Genomic DNA, 27693 nt, shown 5'->3' with positions numbered 1-27693 from the left:
GGATGGTTTCGATCCATCGACCTCTGGGTTATGGGCCCAGCACGCTTCCGCTGCGCCACTCTGCTCCTCTGTGAAAGTGTTCTCTTTATGCAGATGAGGAGCATTCAGTGGAGTGACGTGGGCGTTCGGGACGTGAGAGGACGTTGGACAGGAAACTATGCAAATTTGAAGCATCCAACCTTCCTGCTGTAGTCAGAGGCTCTTTCTATGGACATCTGCCTCTTGGATTCCTCTCAACTTGCCCTCTTATGAAACATTTTGTGAGCTGCAGTTACCTCCGATAGCTACAAGGTGGCGCTACATTCAGGTGAGAGCACAAGTATGCCCAAAATGTTAGTGACTTTTGCCAGATTTATCGGTGGATCTTGCATATTTTTTTCAGAGGCTAGATATTGCCTAGAAATGCTTTTTAACATAGAGATGCTGGAGTTATAATGTCTGGTCGGGCCTCAGCCCTTTCATTGTCTGCCCACTGTAACATATTTATTACCAGCACATGTGAGTGGTGACTCTGCTTTATGGAACTTATCATATATTAGGGCAATGAATATAGCAGAAGGGGCGATCGAGATGTTTGCCTACGTATTTGTTTATTTTTTTATATCTGGCTGATTAATCTGTTCATGATATTTCCATTTTGTGACATATTGCATTAAAATATATCCAGCTTGCAGAATATATAAGTATTTGTACTGCGTTGGCCGGGAATCGAACCCGGGTCAACTGCTTGGAAGGCAGCTATGCTCACCACTATACCACCAACGCCCTATGATCTGTATGCTCTCGGATCTAAACATTACGACCCTGAGTGCAATGTCTATCTTGCACCAGCTTCAACGATGCATTTGGTTTAGATACCAACATGAAAAGCAGTAGAAAGTTTTTAGCAGAGGGTAAGGAACTGGGATTGAAACCAAGGTCAAAGCTGTGCGGAAGAGAAGAATGGAAAGCAGTAGTACAAATAATAGATATGAACATATAGATGCAGCATGGGAAGCAAAGCAGGGAAGAGAAAGAGAGAACATTCCAGGAAATGCCCAGGAGATAGATAATAGCACAACTAAAAGGGAAGAATGAAATTCAAAGCATGCCCAGAAAAGTGTTTGAAGGTCCCACCAGTCATTTATGCTTATTATTGTGTGTCTTTACTTTCAAAGTACAGGGTGGATCCTTTTACGATCCCTCTCTTGTATTTCAGCAGACACAGATAGTTGAGAAGTCTTTTCTCACATAGCTGGCAAAAGCTTGCGCTTTTACTTGCTGGCAGCCTGGGAATGACAGCTTGGTCCTTGGAAGAAAAATCAAGCAAAATTAGCAGAGGATGGTTTCGATCCATCGACCTCTGGGTTATGGGCCCAGCACGCTTCCGCTGCGCCACTCTGCTCTGTTGTGAAAGTGTTCTCTTTATGCAAATAAGGAGCATTCAGCAGAGTAGAGTAGGATTGGTCGGGCTCTCACCTCATTTGCCTAAGTATATCGCAAGGCATGCTGGGTGCAGAAAAACTTAATCTTCCCCTCTCACAATCAGTCATAACTGAAAGCCAGACACTCTCAGGCACTAGCCGTTTCAAACATTTATCAAGACAGCAGCTCTTGAACCCTCTATATCTCTCTCTGTGATACTAGCGCTAACATGCTCAGGATTTGGCTTTACCTGGGAGCCAGAGATCTACCCGGTGAGGGCTTGCCCGGTGTGAGGCTTTTGAGCGTTTGGGAGCGTTGTGGACGTTGGACAGGAAACTATGCAAATTTCAAGCATCCAACCTTCCTGCTGCAGTGAGAGGCTCTTTCCATGGACATCTGCCTCTTGGATTCCTCTCAACTTGCCTTCTGATAAAACATTTTGTGAGCTGCAGTTACCTTCGACAGCTACGAGGTGGCGCTACATTCAGGTCAGAGCACAAGTATGCAAAAATGTTACGGACTTTGGCCAGATTTATCGGTGGGTCTTGCATATTTTTTTCAGAGGCTAGAAATTGCCTAGAAATGCTTTTTAACATAGAGATGCTGGAGGTATAATGTCTGGTCGGGCCTCAGGCTTTCATTGCCTGCCCAAAATAACATATTTATTACCAGCACATGTGAATGGCGACTCTGCTTTATGAAACTTATCATATATTAGGACAATGAATATAGCAGAAGGGGCGATTGAGATGTTTGCCTACGTATTTTTTAATTTCTATATATATGGCTGATTAATCTGTTCATGATATTTCCATTTTGTGACATGTTGAACTAAAATATATCCTGCTTGCAGAATACATAAGTATTTGCACTGCGTTGGCCGGGAATCGAACCCGGGTCAACTGCTTGGAAGGCAGCTATGCTCACCACTATACCACCAACGCCCTCTGTCATTTATGCTTATTATTGTGTCTCTTTACTTTCAAAGTAAAGGGTGGATCCTTTGACGATCCCTCTCTTGTATTTCAGCAGACACAGATAGTTGAGAAGTCTTTTCTCACATAGCTGGCGCAAGCTTGCGCTTTTCCTTTCTGGCAGCGTGGAAATGACAGCTTGGTCCTTGGAAGGAAAATAAAGCAAATTTAGCAGAGGATGGTTTCGATCCATCGACCTCTGGGTTATGGGCCCAGCACGCTTCCGCTGCGCCACTCTGCTCCTCTGTGAAAGTGTTCTCTTTATGCAGATGAGGAGCATTCAGTGGAGTGACGTGGGCGTTCGGGACGTGAGAGGACGTTGGACAGGAAACTATGCAAATTTGAAGCATCCAACCTTCCTGCTGTAGTCAGAGGCTCTTTCTATGGACATCTGCCTCTTGGATTCCTCTCAACTTGCCCTCTTATGAAACATTTTGTGAGCTGCAGTTACCTCCGATGGCTACAAGGTGGCGCTACATTCAGGTGAGAGCACAAGTATGCCCAAAATGTTAGTGACTTTTGCCAGATTTATCGGTGGATCTTGCATATTTTTTTCAGAGGCTAGATATTGCCTAGAAATGCTTTTTAACATAGAGATGCTGGAGTTATAATGTCTGGTCGGGCCTCAGCCCTTTCATTGTCTGCCCACTGTAACATATTTATTACCAGCACATGTGAGTGGTGACTCTGCTTTATGGAACTTATCATATATTAGGGCAATGAATATAGCAGAAGGGGCGATCGAGATGTTTGCCTACGTATTTGTTTATTTTTTTATATCTGGCTGATTAATCTGTTCATGATATTTCCATTTTGTGACATATTGCATTAAAATATATCCAGCTTGCAGAATATATAAGTATTTGTACTGCGTTGGCCGGGAATCGAACCCGGGTCAACTGCTTGGAAGGCAGCTATGCTCACCACTATACCACCAACGCCCTATGATCTGTATGCTCTCGGTTCTAAACATTACGACCCTGAGTGCAATGTCTATCTTGCACCAGCTTCAACGGTGCATTTGGTTTAGATACCAACATGAAAAGCAGTAGAAAGTTTTTAGCAGAGGGTAAGGAACTGGGATTGAAACCAAGGTCAAAGCTGTGCGGAAGAGAAGAATGGAAAGCAGTAGTACAAATAATAGATATGAACATATAGATGCAGCATGGGAAGCAAAGCAGGGAAGAGAAAGAGAGAACATTCCAGGAAATGCCCAGGAGATAGATAATAGCACAACTAAAAGGGAAGAATGAAATTCAAAGCATGCCCAGAAAAGTGTTTGAAGGTCCCACCAGTCATTTATGCTTATTATTGTGTGTCTTTACTTTCAAAGTACAGGGTGGATCCTTTTACGATCCCTCTCTTGTATTTCAGCAGACACAGATAGTTGAGAAGTCTTTTCTCACATAGCTGGCAAAAGCTTGCGCTTTTACTTGCTGGCAGCCTGGGAATGACAGCTTGGTCCTTGGAAGAAAAATCAAGCAAAATTAGCAGAGGATGGTTTCGATCCATCGACCTCTGGGTTATGGGCCCAGCACGCTTCCGCTGCGCCACTCTGCTCCGTTGTGAAAGTGTTCTCTTTATGCAAATAAGGAGCATTCAGCAGAGTAGAGTGGGATTGGTCGGGCTCTCACCTCATTTGCCTAAGTATATCGCAAGGCATGCTGGGTGCAGAAAAACTTAATCTTCCCCTCTCACAATCAGTCATAACTGAAAGCCAGACACTCTCAGGCACTAGCCGTTTCAAACATTTATCAAGACAGCAGCTCTTGAACCCTCTATATCTCTCTCTGTGATACTAGCGCTAACATGCTCAGGATTTGGCTTTACCTGGGAGCCAGAGATCTACCCGGTGAGGGCTTGCCCGGTGTGAGGCTTTTGAGCGTTTGGGAGCGTTCTGGACGTTGGACAGGAAACTATGCAAATTTGAAGCATCCAACCTTCCTGCTGTAGTCAGAGGCTCTTTCTATGGACATCTGCCTCTTGGATTCCTCTCAACTTGCCCTCTTATGAAACATTTTGTGAGCTGCAATTACCTCCGATGGCTACAAGGTGGCGCTACATTCAGGTGAGAGCACAAGTATGCCCAAAATGTTAGTGACTTTTGCCAGATTTATCGGTGGATCTTGCATATTTTTTTCAGAGGCTAGATATTGCCTAGAAATGCTTTTTAACATAGAGATGCTGGAGTTATAATGTCTGGTCGGGCCTCAGCCCTTTCATTGTCTGCCCACTGTAACATATTTATTACCAGCACATGTGAGTGGTGACTCTGCTTTATGGAACTTATCATATATTAGGGCAATGAATATAGCAGAAGGGGCGATCGAGATGTTTGCCTACGTATTTGTTTATTTTTTTATATCTGGCTGATTAATCTGTTCATGATATTTCCATTTTGTGACATATTGCATTAAAATATATCCAGCTTGCAGAATATATAAGTATTTGTACTGCGTTGGCCGGGAATCGAACCCAGGTCAATGGCTTGGAAGGCAGCTATGCTCACCACTATACCACCAACGCCCTATGATCTGTATGCTCTCGGTTCTAAATATTACAACCCTGAGTGCAATGTCTATCTTGCACCAGCTTCAACTGTGCATTTGGTTTAGATACCAACATGAAAAGCAGTAGAAAGTTTTTAGCAGAGGGTAAGGAACTGGGACTGAAACCAAGGTCAAAGCTGTGCGGAAGAGAAGAATGGAAAGCAGTAGTACAAATAATAGATATGAACATATAGATGCAGCATGGGAAGCAAAGCAGGGAAGAGAAAGAGAGAACATTCCAGGAAATGCCCAGGAGATAGATAATAGCACAACTAAAAGGGAAGAATGAAATTCAAAGCATGCCCAGAAAAGTGTTTGAAGGTCCCACCAGTCATTTATGCTTATTATTGTGTGTCTTTACTTTCAAAGTACAGGGTGGATCCTTTTACGATCCCTCTCTTGTATTTCAGCAGACACAGATAGTTGAGAAGTCTTTTCTCACATAGCTGGCAAAAGCTTGCGCTTTTACTTGCTGGCAGCCTGGGAATGACAGCTTGGTCCTTGGAAGAAAAATCAAGCAAAATTAGCAGAGGATGGTTTCGATCCATCGACCTCTGGGTTATGGGCCCAGCACGCTTCCGCTGCGCCACTCTGCTCCGTTGTGAAAGTGTTCTCTTTATGCAAATAAGGAGCATTCAGCAGAGTAGAGTGGGATTGGTCGGGCTCTCACCTCATTTGCCTAAGTATATCGCAAGGCATGCTGGGTGCAGAAAAACTTAATCTTCCCCTCTCACAATCAGTCATAACTGAAAGACAGACACTCTCAGGCACTAGCCGTTTCAAACATTTATCAAGACAGCAGCTCTTGAACCCTCTATATCTCTCTCTGTGATACTAGCGCTAACATGCTCAGGATTTGGCTTTACCTGGGAGCCAGAGATCTACCCGGTGAGGGCGAGGCTTTTGAGCGTTTGGGAGCGTTCTGGACGTTGGACAGGAAACTATGCAAATTTCAAGCATCCAACCTTCCTGCTGCAGTGAGAGGCTCTTTCCATGGACATCTGCCTCTTGGATTCCTCTCAACTTGCCTTCTGATAAAACATTTTGTGAGCTGCAGTTACCTTCGACAGCTACGAGGTGGCGCTACATTCAGGTCAGAGCACAAGTATGCAAAAATGTTACGGACTTTGGCCAGATTTATCGGTGGGTCTTGCATATTTTTTTCAGAGGCTAGAAATTGCCTAGAAATGCTTTTTAACATAGAGATGCTGGAGGTATAAAGTCTGGTCGGGCCTCAGCCCTTTCATTGCCTGCCCAAAATAACATATTTATTACCAGCACATGTGAATGGCGACTCTGCTTTATGAAACTTATCATATATTAGGACAATGAATATAGCAGAAGGGGCGATTGAGATGTTTGCCTACGTATTTTTTAATTTCTATATATATGGCTGATTAATCTGTTCATGATATTTCCATTTTGTGACATGTTGAACTAAAATATATCCTGCTTGCAGAATACATAAGTATTTGCACTGCGTTGGCCGGCAATCGAACCCGGGTCAACTGCTTGGAAGGCAGCTATGCTCACCACTATACCACCAACGCCCTCTGTCATTTATGCTTATTATTGTGTCTCTTTACTTTCAAAGTAAAGGGTGGATCCTTTGACGATCCCTCTCTTGTATTTCAGCAGACACAGATAGTTGAGAAGTCTTTTCTCACATAGCTGGCGCAAGCTTGCGCTTTTCCTTTCTGGCAGCGTGGAAATGACAGCTTGGTCCTTGGAAGGAAAATAAAGCAAATTTAGCAGAGGATGGTTTTGATCCATCGACCTCTGGGTTATGGGCCCAGCACGCTTCCGCTGCGCCATTCTGCTCCTCTGTGAAAGTGTTCTCTTTATGCAGATGAGGAGCATTCAGTGGAGTGACGTGGGCGTTCGGGACGTGAGAGGACGTTGGACAGGAAACTATGCAAATTTGAAGCATCCAACCTTCCTGCTGTAGTCAGAGGCTCTTTCTATGGACATCTGCCTCTTGGATTCCTCTCAACTTGCCCTCTTATGAAACATTTTGTGAGCTGCAATTACCTCCGATGGCTACAAGGTGGCGCTACATTCAGGTGAGAGCACAAGTATGCCCAAAATGTTAGTGACTTTTGCCAGATTTATCGGTGGATCTTGCATATTTTTTTCAGAGGCTAGATATTGCCTAGAAATGCTTTTTAACATAGAGATGCTGGAGTTATAATGTCTGGTCGGGCCTCAGCCCTTTCATTGTCTGCCCACTGTAACATATTTATTACCAGCACATGTGAGTGGTGACTCTGCTTTATGGAACTTATCATATATTAGGGCAATGAATATAGCAGAAGGGGCGATCGAGATGTTTGCCTACGTATTTGTTTATTTTTTTATATCTGGCTGATTAATCTGTTCATGATATTTCCATTTTGTGACATATTGCATTAAAATATATCCAGCTTGCAGAATATATAAGTATTTGTACTGCGTTGGCCGGGAATCGAACCCAGGTCAACTGCTTGGAAGGCAGCTATGCTCACCACTATACCACCAACGCCCTATGATCTGTATGCTCTCGGTTCTAAACATTACGACCCTGAGTGCAATGTCTATCTTGCACCAGCTTCAACGGTGCATTTGGTTTAGATACCAACATGAAAAGCAGTAGAAAGTTTTTAGCAGAGGGTAAGGAACTGGGACTGAAACCAAGGTCAAAGCTGTGCGGAAGAGAAGAATGGAAAGCAGTAGTACAAATAATAGATATGAACATATAGATGCAGCATGGGAAGCAAAGCAGGGAAGAGAAAGAGAGAACATTCCAGGAAATGCCCAGGAGATAGATAATAGCACAACTAAAAGGGAAGAATGAAATTCAAAGCATGCCCAGAAAAGTGTTTGAAGGTCCCACCAGTCATTTATGCTTATTATTGTGTGTCTTTACTTTCAAAGTACAGGGTGGATCCTTTTACGATCCCTCTCTTGTATTTCAGCAGACACAGATAGTTGAGAAGTCTTTTCTCACATAGCTGGCAAAAGCTTGCGCTTTTACTTGCTGGCAGCCTGGGAATGACAGCTTGGTCCTTGGAAGAAAAATCAAGCAAAATTAGCAGAGGATGGTTTCGATCCATCGACCTCTGGGTTATGGGCCCAGCACGCTTCCGCTGCACCACTCTGCTCCGTTGTGAAAGTGTTCTCTTTATGCAAATAAGGAGCATTCAGCAGAGTAGAGTGGGATTGGTCGGGCTCTCACCTCATTTGCCTAAGTATATCGCAAGGCATGCTGGGTGCAGAAAAACTTAATCTTCCCCTCTCACAATCAGTCATAACTGAAAGCCAGACACTCTCAGGCACTAGCCGTTTCAAACATTTATCAAGACAGCAGCTCTTGAACCCTCTATATCTCTCTCTGTGATACTAGCGCTAACATGCTCAGGATTTGGCTTTACCTGGGAGCCAGAGTTCTACCCGGTGAGGGCGAGGCTTTTGAGCGTTTGGGAGCGTTCTGGACGTTGGACAGGAAACTATGCAAATTTCAAGCATCCAACCTTCCTGCTGCAGTGAGAGGCTCTTTCCATGGACATCTGCCTCTTGGATTCCTCTCAACTTGCCTTCTGATAAAACATTTTGTGAGCTGCAGTTACCTTCGACAGCTACGAGGTGGCGCTACATTCAGGTCAGAGCACAAGTATGCAAAAATGTTACGGACTTTGGCCAGATTTATCGGTGGGTCTTGCATATTTTTTTCAGAGGCTAGAAATTGCCTAGAAATGCTTTTTAACATAGAGATGCTGGAGGTATAAAGTCTGGTCGGGCCTCAGCCCTTTCATTGCCTGCCCAAAATAACATATTTATTACCAGCACATGTGAATGGCGACTCTGCTTTATGAAACTTATCATATATTAGGACAATGAATATAGCAGAAGGGGCGATTGAGATGTTTGCCTACGTATTTTTTAATTTCTATATATATGGCTGATTAATCTGTTCATGATATTTCCATTTTGTGACATGTTGAACTAAAATATATCCTGCTTGCAGAATACATAAGTATTTGCACTGCGTTGGCCGGGAATCAAACCCGGGTCAACTGCTTGGAAGGCAGCTATGCTCACCACTATACCACCAACGCCCTCTGTCATTTATGCTTATTATTGTGTCTCTTTACTTTCAAAGTAAAGGGTGGATCCTTTGACGATCCCTCTCTTGTATTTCAGCAGACACAGATAGTTGAGAAGTCTTTTCTCACATAGCTGGCGCAAGCTTGCGCTTTTCCTTTCTGGCAGCGTGGAAATGACAGCTTGGTCCTTGGAAGGAAAATAAAGCAAATTTAGCAGAGGATGGTTTCGATCCATCGACCTCTGGGTTATGGGCCCAGCACGCTTCCGCTGCGCCACTCTGCTCCTCTGTGAAAGTGTTCTCTTTATGCAGATGAGGAGCATTCAGTGGAGTGACGTGGGCGTTCGGGACGTGAGAGGACGTTGGACAGGAAACTATGCAAATTTGAAGCATCCAACCTTCCTGCTGTAGTCAGAGGCTCTTTCTATGGACATCTGGCTCTTGGATTCCTCTCAACTTGCCCTCTTATGAAACATTTTGTGAGCTGCAGTTACCTCCGATGGCTACAAGGTGGCGCTACATTCAGGTGAGAGCACAAGTATGCCCAAAATGTTAGTGACTTTTGCCAGATTTATCGGTGGATCTTGCATATTTTTTTCAGAGGCTAGATATTGCCTAGAAATGCTTTTTAACATAGAGATGCTGGAGTTATAATGTCTGGTCGGGCCTCAGCCCTTTCATTGTCTGCCCACTGTAACATATTTATTACCAGCACATGTGAGTGGTGACTCTGCTTTATGGAACTTATCATATATTAGGGCAATGAATATAGCAGAAGGGGCGATCGAGATGTTTGCCTACGTATTTGTTTATTTTTTTATATCTGGCTGATTAATCTGTTCATGATATTTCCATTTTGTGACATATTGCATTAAAATATATCCAGCTTGCAGAATATATAAGTATTTGTACTGCGTTGGCTGGGAATCGAACCCGGGTCACCTGCTTGGAAGGCAGCTATGCTCACCACTATACCACCAACGCCCTATGATCTGTATGCTCTCGGTTCTAAACATTACGACCCTGAGTGCAATGTCTATCTTGCACCAGCTTCAACGGTGCATTTGGTTTAGATACCAACATGAAAAGCAGTAGAAAGTTTTTAGCAGAGGGTAAGGAACTGGGATTGAAACCAAGGTCAAAGCTGTGCGGAAGAGAAGAATGGAAAGCAGTAGTACAAATAATAGATATGAACATATAGATGCAGCATGGGAAGCAAAGCAGGGAAGAGAAAGAGAGAACATTCCAGGAAATGCCCAGGAGATAGATAATAGCACAACTAAAAGGTAAGAATGAAATTCAAAGCATGCCCAGAAAAGTGTTTGAAGGTCCCACCAGTCATTTATGCTTATTATTGTGTGTCTTTACTTTCAAAGTACAGGGTGGATCCTTTTACGATCCCTCTCTTGTATTTCAGCAGACACAGATAGTTGAGAAGTCTTTTCTCACATAGCTGGCAAAAGCTTGCGCTTTTACTTGCTGGCAGCCTGGGAATGACAGCTTGGTCCTTGGAAGAAAAATCAAGCAAAATTAGCAGAGGATGGTTTCGATCCATCGACCTCTGGGTTATGGGCCCAGCACGCTTCCGCTGCGCCACTCTGCTCCGTTGTGAAAGTGTTCTCTTTATGCAAATAAGGAGCATTCAGCAGAGTAGAGTGGGATTGGTCGGGCTCTCACCTCATTTGCCTAAGTATATCGCAAGGCATGCTGGGTGCAGAAAAACTTAATCTTCCCCTCTCACAATCAGTCATAACTGAAAGCCAGACACTCTCAGGCACTAGCCGTTTCAAACATTTATCAAGACAGCAGCTCTTGAACCCTCTATATCTCTCTCTGTGATACTGGCGCTAACATGCTCAGGATTTGGCTTTACCTGGGAGCCAGAGATCTACCCGGTGAGGGCTTGCCCGGTGTGAGGCTTTTGAGCGTTTGGGAGCGTTGTGGACGTTGGACAGGAAACTATGCAAATTTCAAGCATCCAACCTTCCTGCTGCAGTGAGAGGCTCTTTCCATGGACATCTGCCTCTTGGATTCCTCTCAACTTGCCTTCTGATAAAACATTTTGTGAGCTGCAGTTACCTTCGACAGCTACGAGGTGGCGCTACATTCAGGTCAGAGCACAAGTATGCAAAAATGTTACGGACTTTGGCCAGATTTATCGGTGGGTCTTGCATATTTTTTTCAGAGGCTAGAAATTGCCTAGAAATGCTTTTTAACATAGAGATGCTGGAGGTATAATGTCTGGTCGGGCCTCAGCCCTTTCATTGCCTGCCCAAAATAACATATTTATTACCAGCACATGTGAATGGCGACTCTGCTTTATGAAACTTATCATATATTAGGACAATGAATATAGCAGAAGGGGCGATTGAGATGTTTGCCTACGTATTTTTTAATTTCTATATATATGGCTGATTAATCTGTTCATGATATTTCCATTTTGTGACATGTTGAACTAAAATATATCCTGCTTGCAGAATACATAAGTATTTGCACTGCGTTGGCCGGGAATCGAACCCGGGTCAACTGCTTGGAAGGCAGCTATGCTCACCACTATACCACCAACGCCCTCTGTCATTTATGCTTATTATTGTGTCTCTTTACTTTCAAAGTAAAGGGTGGATCCTTTGACGATCCCTCTCTTGTATTTCAGCAGACACAGATAGTTGAGAAGTCTTTTCTCACATAGCTGGCGCAAGCTTGCGCTTTTCCTTTCTGGCAGCGTGGAAATGACAGCTTGGTCCTTGGAAGGAAAATAAAGCAAATTTAGCAGAGGATGGTTTCGATCCATCGACCTCTGGGTTATGGGCCCAGCACGCTTCCGCTGCGCCACTCTGCTCCTCTGTGAAAGTGTTCTCTTTATGCAGATGAGGAGCATTCAGTGGAGTGACGTGGGCGTTCGGGACGTGAGAGGACGTTGGACAGGAAACTATGCAAATTTGAAGCATCCAACCTTCCTGCTGTAGTCAGAGGCTCTTTCTATGGACATCTGCCTCTTGGATTCCTCTCAACTTGCCCTCTTATGAAACATTTTGTGAGCTGCAGTTACCTCCGATAGCTACAAGGTGGCGCTACATTCAGGTGAGAGCACAAGTATGCCCAAAATGTTAGTGACTTTTGCCAGATTTATCGGTGGATCTTGCATATTTTTTTCAGAGGCTAGATATTGCCTAGAAATGCTTTTTAACATAGAGATGCTGGAGTTATAATGTCTGGTCGGGCCTCAGCCCTTTCATTGTCTGCCCACTGTAACATATTTATTACCAGCACATGTGAGTGGTGACTCTGCTTTATGGAACTTATCATATATTAGGGCAATGAATATAGCAGAAGGGGCGATCGAGATGTTTGCCTACGTATTTGTTTATTTTTTTATATCTGGCTGATTAATCTGTTCATGATATTTCCATTTTGTGACATATTGCATTAAAATATATCCAGCTTGCAGAATATATAAGTATTTGTACTGCGTTGGCCGGGAATCGAACCCGGGTCAACTGCTTGGAAGGCAGCTATGCTCACCACTATACCACCAACGCCCTATGATCTGTATGCTCTCGGATCTAAACATTACGACCCTGAGTGCAATGTCTATCTTGCACCAGCTTCAACGATGCATTTGGTTTAGATACCAACATGAAAAGCAGTAGAAAGTTTTTAGCAGAGGGTAAGGAACTGGGATTGAAACCAAGGTCAAAGCTGTGCGGAAGAGAAGAATGGAAAGCAGTAGTACAAATAATAGATATGAACATATAGATGCAGCATGGGAAGCAAAGCAGGGAAGAGAAAGAGAGAACATTCCAGGAAATGCCCAGGAGATAGATAATAGCACAACTAAAAGGGAAGAATGAAATTCAAAGCATGCCCAGAAAAGTGTTTGAAGGTCCCACCAGTCATTTATGCTTATTATTGTGTGTCTTTACTTTCAAAGTACAGGGTGGATCCTTTTACGATCCCTCTCTTGTATTTCAGCAGACACAGATAGTTGAGAAGTCTTTTCTCACATAGCTGGCAAAAGCTTGCGCTTTTACTTGCTGGCAGCCTGGGAATGACAGCTTGGTCCTTGGAAGAAAAATCAAGCAAAATTAGCAGAGGATGGTTTCGATCCATCGACCTCTGGGTTATGGGCCCAGCACGCTTCCGCTGCGCCACTCTGCTCTGTTGTGAAAGTGTTCTCTTTATGCAAATAAGGAGCATTCAGCAGAGTAGAGTAGGATTGGTCGGGCTCTCACCTCATTTGCCTAAGTATATCGCAAGGCATGCTGGGTGCAGAAAAACTTAATCTTCCCCTCTCACAATCAGTCATAACTGAAAGCCAGACACTCTCAGGCACTAGCCGTTTCAAACATTTATCAAGACAGCAGCTCTTGAACCCTCTATATCTCTCTCTGTGATACTAGCGCTAACATGCTCAGGATTTGGCTTTACCTGGGAGCCAGAGATCTACCCGGTGAGGGCTTGCCCGGTGTGAGGCTTTTGAGCGTTTGGGAGCGTTGTGGACGTTGGACAGGAAACTATGCAAATTTCAAGCATCCAACCTTCCTGCTGCAGTGAGAGGCTCTTTCCATGGACATCTGCCTCTTGGATTCCTCTCAACTTGCCTTCTGATAAAACATTTTGTGAGCTGCAGTTACCTTCGACAGCTACGAGGTGGCGCTACATTCAGGTCAGAGCACAAGTATGCAAAAATGTTACGGACTTTGGCCAGATTTATCGGTGGGTCTTGCATATTTTTTTCAGAGGCTAGAAATTGCCTAGAAATGCTTTTTAACATAGAGATGCTGGAGGTATAATGTCTGGTCGGGCCTCAGGCTTTCATTGCCTGCCCAAAATAACATATTTATTACCAGCACATGTGAATGGCGACTCTGCTTTATGAAACTTATCATATATTAGGACAATGAATATAGCAGAAGGGGCGATTGAGATGTTTGCCTACGTATTTTTTAATTTCTATATATATGGCTGATTAATCTGTTCATGATATTTCCATTTTGTGACATGTTGAACTAAAATATATCCTGCTTGCAGAATACATAAGTATTTGCACTGCGTTGGCCGGGAATCGAACCCGGGTCAACTGCTTGGAAGGCAGCTATGCTCACCACTATACCACCAACGCCCTCTGTCATTTATGCTTATTATTGTGTCTCTTTACTTTCAAAGTAAAGGGTGGATCCTTTGACGATCCCTCTCTTGTATTTCAGCAGACACAGATAGTTGAGAAGTCTTTTCTCACATAGCTGGCGCAAGCTTGCGCTTTTCCTTTCTGGCAGCGTGGAAATGACAGCTTGGTCCTTGGAAGGAAAATAAAGCAAATTTAGCAGAGGATGGTTTCGATCCATCGACCTCTGGGTTATGGGCCCAGCACGCTTCCGCTGCGCCACTCTGCTCCTCTGTGAAAGTGTTCTCTTTATGCAGATGAGGAGCATTCAGTGGAGTGACGTGGGCGTTCGGGACGTGAGAGGACGTTGGACAGGAAACTATGCAAATTTGAAGCATCCAACCTTCCTGCTGTAGTCAGAGGCTCTTTCTATGGACATCTGCCTCTTGGATTCCTCTCAACTTGCCCTCTTATGAAACATTTTGTGAGCTGCAGTTACCTCCGATGGCTACAAGGTGGCGCTACATTCAGGTGAGAGCACAAGTATGCCCAAAATGTTAGTGACTTTTGCCAGATTTATCGGTGGATCTTGCATATTTTTTTCAGAGGCTAGATATTGCCTAGAAATGCTTTTTAACATAGAGATGCTGGAGTTATAATGTCTGGTCGGGCCTCAGCCCTTTCATTGTCTGCCCACTGTAACATATTTATTACCAGCACATGTGAGTGGTGACTCTGCTTTATGGAACTTATCATATATTAGGGCAATGAATATAGCAGAAGGGGCGATCGAGATGTTTGCCTACGTATTTGTTTATTTTTTTATATCTGGCTGATTAATCTGTTCATGATATTTCCATTTTGTGACATATTGCATTAAAATATATCCAGCTTGCAGAATATATAAGTATTTGTACTGCGTTGGCCGGGAATCAAACCCGGGTCAACTGCTTGGAAGGCAGCTATGCTCACCACTATACCACCAACGCCCTATGATCTGTATGCTCTCGGTTCTAAACATTACGACCCTGAGTGCAATGTCTATCTTGCACCAGCTTCAACGGTGCATTTGGTTTAGATACCAACATGAAAAGCAGTAGAAAGTTTTTAGCAGAGGGTAAGGAACTGGGATTGAAACCAAGGTCAAAGCTGTGCGGAAGAGAAGAATGGAAAGCAGTAGTACAAATAATAGATATGAACATATAGATGCAGCATGGGAAGCAAAGCAGGGAAGAGAAAGAGAGAACATTCCAGGAAATGCCCAGGAGATAGATAATAGCACAACTAAAAGGGAAGAATGAAATTAAAAGCATGCCCAGAAAAGTGTTTGAAGGTCCCACCAGTCATTTATGCTTATTATTGTGTGTCTTTACTTTCAAAGTACAGGGTGGATCCTTTTACGATCCCTCTCTTGTATTTCAGCAGACACAGATAGTTGAGAAGTCTTTTCTCACATAGCTGGCAAAAGCTTGCGCTTTTACTTGCTGGCAGCCTGGGAATGACAGCTTGGTCCTTGGAAGAAAAATCAAGCAAAATTAGCAGAGGATGGTTTCGATCCATCGACCTCTGGGTTATGGGCCCAGCACGCTTCCGCTGCGCCACTCTGCTCCGTTGTGAAAGTGTTCTCTTTATGCAAATAAGGAGCATTCAGCAGAGTAGAGTGGGATTGGTCGGGCTCTCACCTCATTTGCCTAAGTATATCGCAAGGCATGCTGGGTGCAGAAAAACTTAATCTTCCCCTCTCACAATCAGTCATAACTGAAAGCCAGACACTCTCAGGCACTAGCCGTTTCAAACATTTATCAAGACAGCAGCTCTTGAACCCTCTATATCTCTCTCTGTGATACTAGCGCTAACATGCTCAGGATTTGGCTTTACCTGGGAGCCAGAGATCTACCCGGTGAGGGCTTGCCCGGTGTGAGGCTTTTGAGCGTTTGGGAGCGTTCTGGACGTTGGACAGGAAACTATGCAAATTTCAAGCATCCAACCTTCCTGCTGCAGTGAGAGGCTCTTTCCATGGACATCTGCCTCTTGGATTCCTCTCAACTTGCCTTCTGATAAAACATTTTGTGAGCTGCAGTTACCTTCGACAGCTACGAGGTGGCGCTACATTCAGGTCAGAGCACAAGTATGCAAAAATGTTACGGACTTTGGCCAGATTTATCGGTGGGTCTTGCATATTTTTTTCAGAGGCTAGAAATTGCCTAGAAATGCTTTTTAACATAGAGATGCTGGAGGTATAATGTCTGGTCGGGCCTCAGCCCTTTCATTGCCTGCCCAAAATAACATATTTATTACCAGCACATGTGAATGGCGACTCTGCTTTATGAAACTTATCATATATTAGGACAATGAATATAGCAGAAGGGGCGATTGAGATGTTTGCCTACGTATTTTTTAATTTCTATATATATGGCTGATTAATCTGTTCATGATATTTCCATTTTGTGACATGTTGAACTAAAATATATCCTGCTTGCAGAATACATAAGTATTTGCACTGCGTTGGCCGGGAATCGAACCCGGGTCAACTGCTTGGAAGGCAGCTATGCTCACCACTATACCACCAACGCCCTCTGTCATTTATGCTTATTATTGTGTCTCTTTACTTTCAAAGTAAAGGGTGGATCCTTTGACGATCCCTCTCTTGTATTTCAGCAGACACAGATAGTTGAGAAGTCTTTTCTCACATAGCTGGCGCAAGCTTGCGCTTTTCCTTTCTGGCAGCGTGGAAATGACAGCTTGGTCCTTGGAAGGAAAATAAAGCAAATTTAGCAGAGGATGGTTTCGATCCATCGACCTCTGGGTTATGGGCCCAGCACGCTTCCGCTGCGCCACTCTGCTCCTCTGTGAAAGTGTTCTCTTTATGCAGATGAGGAGCATTCAGTGGAGTGACGTGGGCATTCGGGACGTGAGAGGACGTTGGACAGGAAACTATGCAAATTTGAAGCATCCAACCTTCCTGCTGTAGTCAGAGGCTCTTTCTATGGACATCTGCCTCTTGGATTCCTCTCAACTTGCCCTCTTATGAAACATTTTGTGAGCTGCAATTACCTCCGATGGCTACAAGGTGGCGCTACATTCAGGTGAGAGCACAAGTATGCCCAAAATGTTAGTGACTTTTGCCAGATTTATCGGTGGATCTTGCATATTTTTTTCAGAGGCTAGATATTGCCTAGAAATGCTTTTTAACATAGAGATGCTGGAGTTATAATGTCTGGTCGGGCCTCAGCCCTTTCATTGTCTGCCCACTGTAACATATTTATTACCAGCACATGTGAGTGGTGACTCTGCTTTATGGAACTTATCATATATTAGGGCAATGAATATAGCAGAAGGGGCGATCGAGATGTTTGCCTACGTATTTGTTTATTTTTTTATATCTGGCTGATTAATCTGTTCATGATATTTCCTTTTTGTGACATATTGCATTAAAATATATCCAGCTTGCAGAATATATAAGTATTTGTACTGCGTTGGCCGGGAATCGAACCCAGGTCAACTGCTTGGAAGGCAGCTATGCTCACCACTATACCACCAACGCCCTATGATCTGTATGCTCTCGGTTCTAAACATTACGACCCTGAGTGCAATGTCTATCTTGCACCAGCTTCAACTGTGCATTTGGTTTAGATACCAACATGAAAAGCAGTAGAAAGTTTTTAGCAGAGGGTAAGGAACTGGGACTGAAACCAAGGTCAAAGCTGTGCGGAAGAGAAGAATGGAAAGCAGTAATACAAATAATAGATATGAACATATAGATGCAGCATGGGAAGCAAAGCAGGGAAGAGAAAGAGAGAACATTCCAGGAAATGCCCAGGAGATAGATAATAGCACAACTAAAAGGGAAGAATGAAATTCAAAGCATGCCCAGAAAAGTGTTTGAAGGTCCCACCAGTCATTTATGCTTATTATTGTGTGTCTTTACTTTCAAAGTACAGGGTGGATCCTTTTACGATCCCTCTCTTGTATTTCAGCAGACACAGATAGTTGAGAAGTCTTTTCTCACATAGCTGGCAAAAGCTTGCGCTTTTACTTGCTGGCAGCCTGGGAATGACAGCTTGGTCCTTGGAAGAAAAATCAAGCAAAATTAGCAGAGGATGGTTTCGATCCATCGACCTCTGGGTTATGGGCCCAGCACGCTTCCGCTGCGCCACTCTGCTCCGTTGTGAAAGTGTTCTCTTTATGCAAATAAGGAGCATTCAGCAGAGTAGAGTGGGATTGGTCGGGCTCTCACCTCATTTGCCTAAGTATATCGCAAGGCATGCTGGGTGCAGAAAAACTTAATCTTCCCCTCTCACAATCAGTCGTAACTGAAAGCCAGACACTCTCAGGCACTAGCCGTTTCAAACATTTATCAAGACAGCAGCTCTTGAACCCTCTATATCTCTCTCTGTGATACTAGCGCTAACATGCTCAGGATTTGGCTTTACCTGGGAGCCAGAGATCTACCCGGTGAGGGCTTGCCCGGTGTGAGGCTTTTGAGCGTTTGGGAGCGTTCTGGACGTTGGACAGGAAACTATGCAAATTTCAAGCATCCAACCTTCCTGCTGCAGTGAGAGGCTCTTTCCATGGACATCTGCCTCTTGGATTCCTCTCAACTTGCCTTCTGATAAAACATTTTGTGAGCTGCAGTTACCTTCGACAGCTACGAGGTGGCGCTACATTCAGGTCAGAGCACAAGTATGCAAAAATGTTACGGACTTTGGCCAGATTTATCGGTGGGTCTTGCATATTTTTTTCAGAGGCTAGAAATTGCCTAGAAATGCTTTTTAACATAGAGATGCTGGAGGTATAATGTCTGGTCGGGCCTCAGCCCTTTCATTGCCTGCCCAAAATAACATATTTATTACCAGCACATGTGAATGGCGACTCTGCTTTATGAAACTTATCATATATTAGGACAATGAATATAGCAGAAGGGGCGATTGAGATGTTTGCCTACGTATTTTTTAATTTCTATATATATGGCTGATTAATCTGTTCATGATATTTCCATTTTGTGACATGTTGAACTAAAATATATCCTGCTTGCAGAATACATAAGTATTTGCACTGCGTTGGCCGGGAATCGAACCCGGGTCAACTGCTTGGAAGGCAGCTATGCTCACCACTATACCACCAACGCCCTCTGTCATTTATGCTTATTATTGTGTCTCTTTACTTTCAAAGTAAAGGGTGGATCCTTTGACGATCCCTCTCTTGTATTTCAGCAGACACAGATAGTTGAGAAGTCTTTTCTCACATAGCTGGCGCAAGCTTGCGCTTTTCCTTTCTGGCAGCGTGGAAATGACAGCTTGGTCCTTGGAAGGAAAATAAAGCAAATTTAGCAGAGGATGGTTTCGATCCATCGACCTCTGGGTTATGGGCCCAGCACGCTTCCGCTGCGCCACTCTGCTCCTCTGTGAAAGTGTTCTCTTTATGCAGATGAGGAGCATTCAGTGGAGTGACGTGGGCGTTCGGGACGTGAGAGGACGTTGGACAGGAAACTATGCAAATTTGAAGCATCCAACCTTCCTGCTGTAGTCAGAGGCTCTTTCTATGGACATCTGCCTCTTGGATTCCTCTCAACTTGCCCTCTTATGAAACATTTTGTGAGCTGCAGTTACCTCCGATGGCTACAAGGTGGCGCTACATTCAGGTGAGAGCACAAGTATGCCCAAAATGTTAGTGACTTTTGCCAGATTTATCGGTGGATCTTGCATATTTTTTTCAGAGGCTAGATATTGCCTAGAAATGCTTTTTAACATAGAGATGCTGGAGTTATAATGTCTGGTCGGGCCTCAGCCCTTTCATTGTCTGCCCACTGTAACATATTTATTACCAGCACATGTGAGTGGTGACTCTGCTTTATGGAACTTATCATATATTAGGGCAATGAATATAGCAGAAGGGGCGATCGAGATGTTTGCCTACGTATTTGTTTATTTTTTTATATCTGGCTGATTAATCTGTTCATGATATTTCCATTTTGTGACATATTGCATTAAAATATATCCAGCTTGCAGAATATATAAGTATTTGTACTGCGTTGGCCGGGAATCGAACCCGGGTCAACTGCTTGGAAGGCAGCTATGCTCACCACTATACCACCAACGCCCTATGATCTGTATGCTCTCGGTTCTAAACATTACGACCCTGAGTGCAATGTCTATCTTGCACCAGCTTCAACTGTGCATTTGGTTTAGATACCAACATGAAAAGCAGTAGAAAGTTTTTAGCAGAGGGTAAGGAACTGGGACTGAAACCAAGGTCAAAGCTGTGCGGAAGAGAAGAATGGAAAGCAGTAGTACAAATAATAGATATGAACATATAGATGCAGCATGGGAAGCAAAGCAGGGAAGAGAAAGAGAGAACATTCCAGGAAATGCCCAGGAGATAGATAATAGCACAACTAAAAGGGAAGAATGAAATTCAAAGCATGCCCAGAAAAGTGTTTGAAGGTCCCACCAGTCATTTATGCTTATTATTGTGTGTCTTTACTTTCAAAGTACAGGGTGGATCCTTTTACGATCCCTCTCTTGTATTTCAGCAGACACAGATAGTTGAGAAGTCTTTTCTCACATAGCTGGCAAAAGCTTGCGCTTTTACTTGCTGGCAGCCTGGGAATGACAGCTTGGTCCTTGGAAGAAAAATCAAGCAAAATTAGCAGAGGATGGTTTTGATCCATCGACCTCTGGGTTATGGGCCCAGCACGCTTCCGCTGCGCCACTCTGCTCCGTTGTGAAAGTGTTCTCTTTATGCAAATAAGGAGCATTCAGCAGAGTAGAGTGGGATTGGTCGGGCTCTCACCTCATTTGCCTAAGTATATCGCAAGGCATGCTGGGTGCAGAAAAACTTAATCTTCCCCTCTCACAATCAGTCATAACTGAAAGCCAGACACTCTCAGGCACTAGCCGTTTCAAACATTTATCAAGACAGCAGCTCTTGAACCCTCTATATCTCTCTCTGTGATACTAGCGCTAACATGCTCAGGATTTGGCTTTACCTGGGAGCCAGAGATCTACCCGGTGAGGGCGAGGCTTTTGAGCGTTTGGGAGCGTTCTGGACGTTGGACAGGAAACTATGCAAATTTCAAGCATCCAACCTTCCTGCTGCAGTGAGAGGCTCTTTCCATGGACATCTGCCTCTTGGATTCCTCTCAACTTGCCTTCTGATAAAACATTTTGTGAGCTGCAGTTACCTTCGACAGCTACGAGGTGGCGCTACATTCAGGTCAGAGCACAAGTATGCAAAAATGTTACGGACTTTGGCCAGATTTATCGGTGGGTCTTGCATATTTTTTTCAGAGGCTAGAAATTGCCTAGAAATGCTTTTTAACATAGAGATGCTGGAGGTATAAAGTCTGGTCGGGCCTCAGCCCTTTCATTGCCTGCCCAAAATAACATATTTATTACCAGCACATGTGAATGGCGACTCTGCTTTATGAAACTTATCATATATTAGGACAATGAATATAGCAGAAGGGGCGATTGAGATGTTTGCCTACGTATTTTTTAATTTCTATATATATGGCTGATTAATCTGTTCATGATATTTCCATTTTGTGACATGTTGAACTAAAATATATCCTGCTTGCAGAATACATAAGTATTTGCACTGCGTTGGCCGGGAATCGAACCCGGGTCAACTGCTTGGAAGGCAGCTATGCTCACCACTATACCACCAACGCCCTCTGTAATTTATGCTTATTATTGTGTCTCTTTACTTTCAAAGTAAAGGGTGGATCCTTTGACGATCCCTCTCTTGTATTTCAGCAGACACAGATAGTTGAGAAGTCTTTTCTCACATAGCTGGCGCAAGCTTGCGCTTTTCCTTTCTGGCAGCGTGGAAATGACAGCTTGGTCCTTGGAAGGAAAATAAAGCAAATTTAGCAGAGGATGGTTTTGATCCATCGACCTCTGGGTTATGGGCCCAGCACGCTTCCGCTGCGCCACTCTGCTCCTCTGTGAAAGTGTTCTCTTTATGCAGATGAGGAGCATTCAGTGGAGTGACGTGGGCGTTCGGGACGTGAGAGGACGTTGGACAGGAAACTATGCAAATTTGAAGCATCCAACCTTCCTGCTGTAGTCAGAGGCTCTTTCTATGGACATCTGCCTCTTGGATTCCTCTCAACTTGCCCTCTTATGAAACATTTTGTGAGCTGCAATTACCTCCGATGGCTACAAGGTGGCGCTACATTCAGGTGAGAGCACAAGTATGCCCAAAATGTTAGTGACTTTTGCCAGATTTATCGGTGGATCTTGCATATTTTTTTCAGAGGCTAGATATTGCCTAGAAATGCTTTTTAACATAGAGATGCTGGAGTTATAATGTCTGGTCGGGCCTCAGCCCTTTCATTGTCTGCCCACTGTAACATATTTATTACCAGCACATGTGAGTGGTGACTCTGCTTTATGGAACTTATCATATATTAGGGCAATGAATATAGCAGAAGGGGCGATCGAGATGTTTGCCTACGTATTTGTTTATTTTTTTATATCTGGCTGATTAATCTGTTCATGATATTTCCATTTTGTGACATATTGCATTAAAATATATCCAGCTTGCAGAATATATAAGTATTTGTACTGCGTTGGCCGGGAATCGAACCCAGGTCAACTGCTTGGAAGGCAGCTATGCTCACCACTATACCACCAACGCCCTATGATCTGTATGCTCTCGGTTCTAAACATTACGACCCTGAGTGCAATGTCTATCTTGCACCAGCTTCAACGGTGCATTTGGTTTAGATACCAACATGAAAAGCAGTAGAAAGTTTTTAGCAGAGGGTAAGGAACTGGGACTGAAACCAAGGTCAAAGCTGTGCGGAAGAGAAGAATGGAAAGCAGTAGTACAAATAATAGATATGAACATATAGATGCAGCATGGGAAGCAAAGCAGGGAAGAGAAAGAGAGAACATTCCAGGAAATGCCCAGGAGATAGATAATAGCACAACTAAAAGGGAAGAATGAAATTCAAAGCATGCCCAGAAAAGTGTTTGAAGGTCCCACCAGTCATTTATGCTTATTATTGTGTGTCTTTACTTTCAAAGTACAGGGTGGATCCTTTTACGATCCCTCTCTTGTATTTCAGCAGACACAGATAGTTGAGAAGTCTTTTCTCACATAGCTGGCAAAAGCTTGCGCTTTTACTTGCTGGCAGCCTGGGAATGACAGCTTGGTCCTTGGAAGAAAAATCAAGCAAAATTAGCAGAGGATGGTTTCGATCCATCGACCTCTGGGTTATGGGCCCAGCACGCTTCCGCTGCGCCACTCTGCTCCGTTGTGAAAGTGTTCTCTTTATGCAAATAAGGAGCATTCAGCAGAGTAGAGTGGGATTGGTCGGGCTCTCACCTCATTTGCCTAAGTATATCGCAAGGCATGCTGGGTGCAGAAAAACTTAATCTTCCCCTCTCACAATCAGTCATAACTGAAAGCCAGACACTCTCAGGCACTAGCCGTTTCAAACATTTATCAAGACAGCAGCTCTTGAACCCTCTATATCTCTCTCTGTGATACTAGCGCTAACATGCTCAGGATTTGGCTTTACCTGGGAGCCAGAGATCTACCCGGTGAGGGCGAGGCTTTTGAGCGTTTGGGAGCGTTCTGGACGTTGGACAGGAAACTATGCAAATTTCAAGCATCCAACCTTCCTGCTGCAGTGAGAGGCTCTTTCCATGGACATCTGCCTCTTGGATTCCTCTCAACTTGCCTTCTGATAAAACGTTTTGTGAGCTGCAGTTACCTTCGACAGCTACGAGGTGGCGCTACATTCAGGTCAGAGCACAAGTATGCAAAAATGTTACGGACTTTGGCCAGATTTATCGGTGGGTCTTGCATATTTTTTTCAGAGGCTAGAAATTGCCTAGAAATGCTTTTTAACATAGAGATGCTGGAGGTATAAAGTCTGGTCGGGCCTCAGCCCTTTCATTGCCTGCCCAAAATAACATATTTATTACCAGCACATGTGAATGGCGACTCTGCTTTATGAAACTTATCATATATTAGGACAATGAATATAGCAGAAGGGGCGATTGAGATGTTTGCCTACGTATTTTTTAATTTCTATATATATGGCTGATTAATCTGTTCATGATATTTCCATTTTGTGACATGTTGAACTAAAATATATCCTGCTTGCAGAATACATAAGTATTTGCACTGCGTTGGCCGGGAATCAAACCCGGGTCAACTGCTTGGAAGGCAGCTATGCTCACCACTATACCACCAACGCCCTCTGTCATTTATGCTTATTATTGTGTCTCTTTACTTTCAAAGTAAAGGGTGGATCCTTTGACGATCCCTCTCTTGTATTTCAGCAGACACAGATAGTTGAGAAGTCTTTTCTCACATAGCTGGCGCAAGCTTGCGCTTTTCCTTTCTGGCAGCGTGGAAATGACAGCTTGGTCCTTGGAAGGAAAATAAAGCAAATTTAGCAGAGGATGGTTTCGATCCATCGACCTCTGGGTTATGGGCCCAGCACGCTTCCGCTGCGCCACTCTGCTCCTCTGTGAAAGTGTTCTCTTTATGCAGATGAGGAGCATTCAGTGGAGTGACGTGGGCGTTCGGGACGTGAGAGGACGTTGGACAGGAAACTATGCAAATTTGAAGCATCCAACCTTCCTGCTGTAGTCAGAGGCTCTTTCTATGGACATCTGCCTCTTGGATTCCTCTCAACTTGCCCTCTTATGAAACATTTTGTGAGCTGCAGTTACCTCCGATGGCTACAAGGTGGCGCTACATTCAGGTGAGAGCACAAGTATGCCCAAAATGTTAGTGACTTTTGCCAGATTTATCGGTGGATCTTGCATATTTTTTTCAGAGGCTAGATATTGCCTAGAAATGCTTTTTAACATAGAGATGCTGGAGTTATAATGTCTGGTCGGGCCTCAGCCCTTTCATTGTCTGCCCACTGTAACATATTTATTACCAGCACATGTGAGTGGTGACTCTGCTTTATGGAACTTATCATATATTAGGGCAATGAATATAGCAGAAGGGGCGATCGAGATGTTTGCCTACGTATTTGTTTATTTTTTTATATCTGGCTGATTAATCTGTTCATGATATTTCCATTTTGTGACATATTGCATTAAAATATATCCAGCTTGCAGAATATATAAGTATTTGTACTGCGTTGGCTGGGAATCGAACCCGGGTCACCTGCTTGGAAGGCAGCTATGCTCACCACTATACCACCAACGCCCTATGATCTGTATGCTCTCGGTTCTAAACATTACGACCCTGAGTGCAATGTCTATCTTGCACCAGCTTCAACGGTGCATTTGGTTTAGATACCAACATGAAAAGCAGTAGAAAGTTTTTAGCAGAGGGTAAGGAACTGGGATTGAAACCAAGGTCAAAGCTGTGCGGAAGAGAAGAATGGAAAGCAGTAGTACAAATAATAGATATGAACATATAGATGCAGCATGGGAAGCAAAGCAGGGAAGAGAAAGAGAGAACATTCCAGGAAATGCCCAGGAGATAGATAATAGCACAACTAAAAGGTAAGAATGAAATTCAAAGCATGCCCAGAAAAGTGTTTGAAGGTCCCACCAGTCATTTATGCTTATTATTGTGTGTCTTTACTTTCAAAGTACAGGGTGGATCCTTTTACGATCCCTCTCTTGTATTTCAGCAGACACAGATAGTTGAGAAGTCTTTTCTCACATAGCTGGCAAAAGCTTGCGCTTTTACTTGCTGGCAGCCTGGGAATGACAGCTTGGTCCTTGGAAGAAAAATCAAGCAAAATTAGCAGAGGATGGTTTCGATCCATCGACCTCTGGGTTATGGGCCCAGCACGCTTCCGCTGCGCCACTCTGCTCCGTTGTGAAAGTGTTCTCTTTATGCAAATAAGGAGCATTCAGCAGAGTAGAGTGGGATTGGTCGGGCTCTCACCTCATTTGCCTAAGTATATCGCAAGGCATGCTGGGTGCAGAAAAACTTAATCTTCCCCTCTCACAATCAGTCATAACTGAAAGCCAGACACTCTCAGGCACTAGCCGTTTCAAACATTTATCAAGACAGCAGCTCTTGAACCCTCTATATCTCTCTCTGTGATACTGGCGCTAACATGCTCAGGATTTGGCTTTACCTGGGAGCCAGAGATCTACCCGGTGAGGGCTTGCCCGGTGTGAGGCTTTTGAGCGTTTGGGAGCGTTGTGGACGTTGGACAGGAAACTATGCAAATTTCAAGCATCCAACCTTCCTGCTGCAGTGAGAGGCTCTTTCCATGGACATCTGCCTCTTGGATTCCTCTCAACTTGCCTTCTGATAAAACATTTTGTGAGCTGCAGTTACCTTCGACAGCTACGAGGTGGCGCTACATTCAGGTCAGAGCACAAGTATGCAAAAATGTTACGGACTTTGGCCAGATTTATCGGTGGGTCTTGCATATTTTTTTCAGAGGCTAGAAATTGCCTAGAAATGCTTTTTAACATAGAGATGCTGGAGGTATAATGTCTGGTCGGGCCTCAGCCCTTTCATTGCCTGCCCAAAATAACATATTTATTACCAGCACATGTGAATGGCGACTCTGCTTTATGAAACTTATCATATATTAGGACAATGAATATAGCAGAAGGGGCGATTGAGATGTTTGCCTACGTATTTTTAAATTTCTATATATATGGCTGATTAATCTGTTCATGATATTTCCATTTTGTGACATGTTGAACTAAAATATATCCTGCTTGCAGAATACATAAGTATTTGCACTGCGTTGGCCGGGAATCGAACCCGGGTCAACTGCTTGGAAGGCAGCTATGCTCACCACTATACCACCAACGCCCTCTGTCATTTATGCTTATTATTGTGTCTCTTTACTTTCAAAGTAAAGGGTGGATCCTTTGACGATCCCTCTCTTGTATTTCAGCAGACACAGATAGTTGAGAAGTCTTTTCTCACATAGCTGGCGCAAGCTTGCGCTTTTCCTTTCTGGCAGCGTGGAAATGACAGCTTGGTCCTTGGAAGGAAAATAAAGCAAATTTAGCAGAGGATGGTTTCGATCCATCGACCTCTGGGTTATGGGCCCAGCACGCTTCCGCTGCGCCACTCTGCTCCTCTGTGAAAGTGTTCTCTTTATGCAGATGAGGAGCATTCAGTGGAGTGACGTGGGCGTTCGGGACGTGAGAGGACGTTGGACAGGAAACTATGCAAATTTGAAGCATCCAACCTTCCTGCTGTAGTCAGAGGCTCTTTCTATGGACATCTGCCTCTTGGATTCCTCTCAACTTGCCCTCTTATGAAACATTTTGTGAGCTGCAGTTACCTCCGATAGCTACAAGGTGGCGCTACATTCAGGTGAGAGCACAAGTATGCCCAAAATGTTAGTGACTTTTGCCAGATTTATCGGTGGATCTTGCATATTTTTTTCAGAGGCTAGATATTGCCTAGAAATGCTTTTTAACATAGAGATGCTGGAGTTATAATGTCTGGTCGGGCCTCAGCCCTTTCATTGTCTGCCCACTGTAACATATTTATTACCAGCACATGTGAGTGGTGACTCTGCTTTATGGAACTTATCATATATTAGGGCAATGAATATAGCAGAAGGGGCGATCGAGATGTTTGCCTACGTATTTGTTTATTTTTTTATAT

The 27693-nt window shown here is 43.8% G+C and overlaps 18 non-coding genes across 18 annotated transcripts; all 18 read right to left on the bottom strand.

Annotated features, from left to right (window-relative positions):
- Nucleotides 1-693: 693 nt before the first annotated feature.
- Nucleotides 694-765, bottom strand: TRNAG-UCC (transfer RNA glycine (anticodon UCC)). Its single transcript has one exon. It is a non-coding gene; the product is annotated as a tRNA-Gly (tRNA).
- Nucleotides 766-2276: 1511 nt separating this feature from the next.
- On the bottom strand, nt 2277-2348 carry TRNAG-UCC (transfer RNA glycine (anticodon UCC)). Its single transcript has one exon. It is a non-coding gene; the product is annotated as a tRNA-Gly (tRNA).
- Nucleotides 2349-3247: 899 nt separating this feature from the next.
- Nucleotides 3248-3319, bottom strand: TRNAG-UCC (transfer RNA glycine (anticodon UCC)). The gene has a single exon. It is a non-coding gene; the product is annotated as a tRNA-Gly (tRNA).
- A 3086-nt stretch (nt 3320-6405) lies between these two features.
- Nucleotides 6406-6477, bottom strand: TRNAG-UCC (transfer RNA glycine (anticodon UCC)). The gene has a single exon. It is a non-coding gene; the product is annotated as a tRNA-Gly (tRNA).
- An 899-nt stretch (nt 6478-7376) lies between these two features.
- TRNAG-UCC (transfer RNA glycine (anticodon UCC)) lies at nt 7377-7448 on the bottom strand. The gene has a single exon. It is a non-coding gene; the product is annotated as a tRNA-Gly (tRNA).
- Nucleotides 7449-8949: 1501 nt separating this feature from the next.
- TRNAG-UCC (transfer RNA glycine (anticodon UCC)) lies at nt 8950-9021 on the bottom strand. The gene has a single exon. It is a non-coding gene; the product is annotated as a tRNA-Gly (tRNA).
- Nucleotides 9022-11504: 2483 nt separating this feature from the next.
- TRNAG-UCC (transfer RNA glycine (anticodon UCC)) lies at nt 11505-11576 on the bottom strand. Its single transcript has one exon. It is a non-coding gene; the product is annotated as a tRNA-Gly (tRNA).
- An 899-nt stretch (nt 11577-12475) lies between these two features.
- On the bottom strand, nt 12476-12547 carry TRNAG-UCC (transfer RNA glycine (anticodon UCC)). Its single transcript has one exon. It is a non-coding gene; the product is annotated as a tRNA-Gly (tRNA).
- Nucleotides 12548-14058: 1511 nt separating this feature from the next.
- Nucleotides 14059-14130, bottom strand: TRNAG-UCC (transfer RNA glycine (anticodon UCC)). The gene has a single exon. It is a non-coding gene; the product is annotated as a tRNA-Gly (tRNA).
- An 899-nt stretch (nt 14131-15029) lies between these two features.
- TRNAG-UCC (transfer RNA glycine (anticodon UCC)) lies at nt 15030-15101 on the bottom strand. Its single transcript has one exon. It is a non-coding gene; the product is annotated as a tRNA-Gly (tRNA).
- Nucleotides 15102-16613: 1512 nt separating this feature from the next.
- On the bottom strand, nt 16614-16685 carry TRNAG-UCC (transfer RNA glycine (anticodon UCC)). Its single transcript has one exon. It is a non-coding gene; the product is annotated as a tRNA-Gly (tRNA).
- An 899-nt stretch (nt 16686-17584) lies between these two features.
- Nucleotides 17585-17656, bottom strand: TRNAG-UCC (transfer RNA glycine (anticodon UCC)). Its single transcript has one exon. It is a non-coding gene; the product is annotated as a tRNA-Gly (tRNA).
- Nucleotides 17657-19168: 1512 nt separating this feature from the next.
- On the bottom strand, nt 19169-19240 carry TRNAG-UCC (transfer RNA glycine (anticodon UCC)). The gene has a single exon. It is a non-coding gene; the product is annotated as a tRNA-Gly (tRNA).
- Nucleotides 19241-20139: 899 nt separating this feature from the next.
- Nucleotides 20140-20211, bottom strand: TRNAG-UCC (transfer RNA glycine (anticodon UCC)). The gene has a single exon. It is a non-coding gene; the product is annotated as a tRNA-Gly (tRNA).
- Nucleotides 20212-21712: 1501 nt separating this feature from the next.
- TRNAG-UCC (transfer RNA glycine (anticodon UCC)) lies at nt 21713-21784 on the bottom strand. Its single transcript has one exon. It is a non-coding gene; the product is annotated as a tRNA-Gly (tRNA).
- An 899-nt stretch (nt 21785-22683) lies between these two features.
- On the bottom strand, nt 22684-22755 carry TRNAG-UCC (transfer RNA glycine (anticodon UCC)). Its single transcript has one exon. It is a non-coding gene; the product is annotated as a tRNA-Gly (tRNA).
- A 1501-nt stretch (nt 22756-24256) lies between these two features.
- On the bottom strand, nt 24257-24328 carry TRNAG-UCC (transfer RNA glycine (anticodon UCC)). Its single transcript has one exon. It is a non-coding gene; the product is annotated as a tRNA-Gly (tRNA).
- A 2483-nt stretch (nt 24329-26811) lies between these two features.
- Nucleotides 26812-26883, bottom strand: TRNAG-UCC (transfer RNA glycine (anticodon UCC)). The gene has a single exon. It is a non-coding gene; the product is annotated as a tRNA-Gly (tRNA).
- Nucleotides 26884-27693: the final 810 nt, after the last annotated feature.

Source organism: Lissotriton helveticus, chromosome 11, assembly GCF_964261635.1.
Source record: "Lissotriton helveticus chromosome 11, aLisHel1.1, whole genome shotgun sequence".
Taxonomy (NCBI): Eukaryota; Metazoa; Chordata; class Amphibia; order Caudata; family Salamandridae; genus Lissotriton; species Lissotriton helveticus.
The sequence above is the reverse complement of the archived record's forward strand: the minus strand, read 5'-3'. Positions and strand labels throughout refer to the sequence as shown.